The following is a 5,174-nucleotide window of genomic DNA, read 5'->3' on the forward strand; positions in this document are numbered from 1 at the left end:
GGGCCTTGACTTACGAGTGTCCCGACTAACGAGTTTTTTGAGATACCAGCTGTCTGTCGGCCGATTTTTTGCATTGAGTTGATAGAGTAATTTGAGTTAATGAGCTCCTTAACGAGCTCGGTCTCGGAACCAATTAAACTCTTACGTCAAGGCCCCACTGTACTCCATTGTGTAAATGTACCACAGCTTTTATATCCACTCATCTGCTGATAGGCACTTGGACTGCCTTCAAATCTTGGCTATTGTATATAATGCTGCAGTGCATAAATTCTCTCAAATTCATATTTTGGGATTCTTCCAAAAAATTTCCAGAAGTGGAATCTCTGGGTCATAAGGCAGTTCCATTTTTAATTTTTATTTTTAAAAACATTTTTCAGGAAACTCTATACTGTTTTCCACAGTGGCTGCACCAGTCTGCCTTTCCATCAACAGTGCACGAGGGTTCCCTTTTCTCCACATCCTGGCCAGCACTTGTTTGTTGATTTATGGATGATAGCCATTCTGATATTTTGAGGTGATACTTCATTTTGGTTTCAATTTATATTTCTCTGATGATTAGTGACATTGAGCGTCTTTTCATATGCCTATTGGTCATCGGTATGTCCTCTTTGGAGAAGTATCTATTCACGTTCTTTGCCCATTTTTAAATTGGATTGTTTGTTCTTGGTGTTGAGTTTTATAAGTTCTTTATAAATTTTGGATATTAACCCCTTATCAGATATATCACTGGCGAGTATGTTCTTCCATTCAGTGGGTTGTCTTTTCATTTTGTTGATGGTTTCCTTTGGTTGGCAAAAACTTTTTAGTTTGATGTAGTCCCATTTGTTTATTTTTTCTGTTGTTTCCCTTGCCTGTGGTGCTATATCAGTAAAAATATCGCTGTGAGAAATGTCTGAGGTTTTACTGCCTGTGTTTTTCTTGGTTTGTCTCAAGATTGCATACTAAGCTCGTTCCTCCCATAAAGCTACCCTTTGTTTCAACTAGAAGTCTGTGTTGAATTTCTCTGCTCTCAAAACCGAGAGTATTTCCATGAATAGGGAACAGCTTTCGGTGTTTGGCTACCCTAACTGTTATTCCTCTTATTAGTTTGTTCTTCCCCAAAACAAAGCATTCCCTCTTATAAACAATGTCACTTGTGGGCTCAAGTGTTTCCAGAAATACAGACATATCTTGGATATTGTGAGTTCGGTTCCAGACCACTGTAGTAAAATGAATGTAGCAATAAAGTGAGTTGTAATCTTTTTGCTGATGGAGGGTCTTGCTGATGGAGTGTTTTTTTTTTTTTTTTTAAGTACAAACAAACAAAAAAGCCCAAAACAATAACAAAAACTGCAATGCCTGTGAAGCTTAATAATAAACCAAAGAGCAATAAAATGAGGTATGCCTGAAAATTGTTTTCAATTTGATAATTAAGTTCAATAATCTTTTAGTAAGCATTTATAATGTGCTAAGTATCGGGTCACTTGTTGGGTTACAAAAGTGTTCAAGATGTAATATCTGCCCTTAAGGAACTTGATCTCATTGGGTTGAGATAGAGACCTAGAGAAATGATTACAATTTAAATAACATGTATTTTTTTTAAAAAGATGGGCACAGGGCTATAGGTTCACAGAGGAAGCTAAGGAATAACTGAGGCATTAGACCAAAAGTCATGGTATTGTCTTGTGTTAACACTTGTATGGAATGGCCATCTAGTACTTCTAATTAGCAGGCTAAGCAGGAATGATTTATAATGCTAGCTAGCAAATACTGTGGACCATGAAGGAAAAAAGTAAATTTCTGTGCAATCCTGTGGGAATCAGGAAGTAGAGGGTTGAGTAGAGCAGGCACATGGCAAAGTTCTCAGAGGTGAGAAGAAACAAATTGAATGAATAAATAACACCTGCTTTAGATGGCAACCCAAGAGCTGTGGGAATCATCTAAAAGTGAGAAGCCTGGGAATAAAGCATAAACTTGCCCATGTTAGAGTTTTGCCTGAGGCCAATCCTGCTCAGTTTAATTTGACACTTTCCTGGAATGTATGATATATAACATTACCTAAATCACCTTTGGACCTTGGAGAAAAATGCTAATGTCTTGTTAAAGTTATTACTATTGCGTGTTCAGTATGCATTTCTATAGGGACTCCTTTTAATTAGGATAGTGTTTCAGTTTGCCCATCAAATAGACATAAAATAACCAGTTATTATAGTATTTGTATTGTTTGAATTATTATCAAATGTCAACTCCACTTCCTAGGAAATCCCAAAATGTAGCATTTTGTATTTTCAAATAAAAGAGTTCTTTAGAATGCATTATTCATAGCAAACTGTATATGGGGTTGTGTTTGCTTTTGTCCGAGCAGGTAATTTACTGTAATTTATTTTCTTAGAGGGAATGTAGGGGTGAGAAAGAGAAAGGTGAGAGAGGTAGGCGATGTCTCTGCATCTCTCACCATGGACATGCTCCTTGCTTTGCAGTCTCACCTTCATTATTATTTTCTTTTTCCCATTCTTTTCCTTTTGGGAAAATTAAAACAATACTTGAATACCTTCTCCAAAATTTCCAAATTGTTAACACTTTGAACATTTAAACACACACACACACACACACACACACACACACACACACTTGTCCTTTTCTCTCAAATTAACAAAAAAATCTGTTACGTTATTAACAGATCAGTACTGTAATTATTTTGCTGTAAACACCTGTGTAATAAAAGAACCTCAGTACCTAAACATGTAAACACTCTATTTTAAAAATAAGGGGAAAATTTATGTGAGATGATTTCCAGGAGATATTGTGTGAAAAACACAAGGCATGGAGCAGTCTTTCTAGGGTGGCTCCCATTTGTATAAAATGAAAATTGTTATTTATTCACAAAAGTCATACAACAAATATGTATTGAGTGGCCCACTGTGCTTGGGATTATTCAGGGTGCTTGGGTATAGTGGTTGAATGAAACAAAGTATTCTCATGGAATTTATATTCTAGTTGAAGCAGACAGGGAAAAATATATGATTATGTCATGTAGTGATCGGTAATATTAAGGACACTAAAGCAAGTTAAGTGTGATAAGTAAAAACAGGGACTACAGTTACTCTTCCATGTAGTACTCAGGGATGACGGGACATTTTAACAGAGGCCTGAAGATGGGGATGGATAGGAACAGATTGGAGGGAATAAGAGTAAGAATGATATCTGTGGTTTTATTATTTTTGAGTTTTGAGTCATGAAACATACAAATTTGTCTTAATCCCCCAAAAGAAAGGAATGAGAGGGCCCTAGAGAAATAGCTGAATCCAGGTCTGGGCAGGCAAAGCACAAGGAGATCCAATGACATCTTGTGCCAGATGCAAAAAGGAGCTCGAAGACGAATGGGGTCACAACACCAAAATGACACCAGAGGGTAGGTCCTTAAGCTTTGTGTCCAGCTTCACTGTGTGTATTCACATAGTTAAATGCTAACGAAAGTTCTGTGAGAGCCACCCGACCTCGCTCTGGAGCTGCAGGTCCCAGCATGGTCGACCAGCCCGGTGCTGTGGTCCAGGAGGACCCATGGATGTCCGCCCAGGCCCTGGACAGGCTGCTGAAGATGCCGCTTCCACTGCCACGGATTCGCACCCGGCCCTGGTGGTTTCCTGCGCTGGAGCTGAGAGACCCATTGGTGTTTTACCTGGAGGCATGTCTGGCTGACCCCATCTTTGGCAAAAACGGAATCATGATGCCGGAAATAGAGTGGATGAACCAGGTCCTGCTGACGTGGAAAAGGTGAACTCCGGGAGCTTAATCGAAATCACTGTTTTCGGACAGCCCCGTGTCCAAAATAGGGTGAAAAGCGTGCTCCTGAGCCTGGCAGCAAGGCACCGGGGAAACCTTGCCCGAGATAAGAAGATGAAACAACTGGAGAAGTTCTTGAAGACTCATGGGTCACCTCCCCCGACTCCCCAGTCTCCCCGGTCTCGGTCTCCTGTTGCATGATAGTGGCAGGAGCTTTATGAGAACCGACCTGCTCCTGCTCCTGAAGTTCTAAAGAAGCAAGTGTCCTTAAATCTCAGCTTCTTCCTTTGGCTGGCTGGCTGGTGGTTTGGTTATTCTGATGCAGATATGAGTGCTGTTGTAATAAAATGAATTTCCTTTTTGTCAAAAAAAAAAAAATGCTAACAAAAAGCCGTTGTTTCTAAGCAATTTTCAATTCAGAATGCTGTGTCAGAGCAAACTGATGTCCTGATTGCCAGCTTGGCTTGGAGCTCAGTTTGTTGAAACTCAGGGGAGTTGCGAAATTCTCATAGGAGAAATGCTATAGAGAGAGCCTCAGGTGGAGGTGCCTAGCAAAGGTCACAGCTAGCCATGACATAGGGACAGCTGGTTGCATACATGTCGCTGCAGAATATGTCCTGTTTTCAGAGAATTCATACATTGGTGAAGTTGTTTTTCTGTGAATACCTCGACTGGCTCTATTGCGCACCCCCCCCCCAAAAAAAAAAAAAATCCCGAGTTTACAGTTCTCAAACTGTGTGTATCTTTTCCTTCTTCTCTGTATTAGTAATTAATTAACGAAATTAATCTATTTATTGTTTTCTCTTATAAAACGGCATGCTGATAAATAATGTCTTAACATTATTCTTGACATTTCCTAATTTTGCTTTAAATTTATGAGTCCTGTTATGTCTGAAATCCAGTTGTGCTGGAGAAAGTAGGTCCATTTTTCCTTTTTTCTTTTTTTTAAAAAGTAAAGATACTACAAGAATAATAATCACCATCCCTCCTATAAGGACCCTTCCTGAAAGTTAATGACGTAGCTGGGTTAATGGCCTTAAAATTCTAGGACCATCAGTTCCCCCCTATACTCATTAATTCTTCCCAAATGCTCAAGACTGAAGTAATTAGCATTCAAATAAAATCAGAAATAGTGGGACCCAATAGGATATTGGTGAGATGTCAGAGACAGTATTTAGAGTGAAAATTATGAGAAAATACTAACTATATATGATGAATTCATCAGCCTATAAAAAACTGAAAGCAAATAACTACTGGAGTAAAAGGAAAAGGGGAACAGAAAATAGCAGAGGTGTCCAAAGAAATAATGAATGGGTAGTTGAGTATGTTATTCAGAGTAGGTAAAAAACAAAACAAAACACATAACAAAAAACAAAAAAACACTACACACACAAAAACTCATCCAAAATGAT

General features: G+C 38.8%; 1 pseudogene; it reads left to right on the forward strand.

Moving 5' to 3' along the window:
• The first annotated feature begins 3,502 nt into the window (after positions 1-3,502).
• LOC118656521 lies at positions 3,503-3,963 on the forward strand (annotated as a pseudogene).
• The last annotated feature ends 1,211 nt before the right edge of the window (positions 3,964-5,174 follow it).

The sequence above is a fragment of the Myotis myotis genome, unplaced genomic scaffold, assembly GCF_014108235.1.
Source record: "Myotis myotis isolate mMyoMyo1 unplaced genomic scaffold, mMyoMyo1.p scaffold_m19_p_5, whole genome shotgun sequence".
Lineage (NCBI taxonomy): Eukaryota > Metazoa > Chordata > Mammalia > Chiroptera > Vespertilionidae > Myotis > Myotis myotis.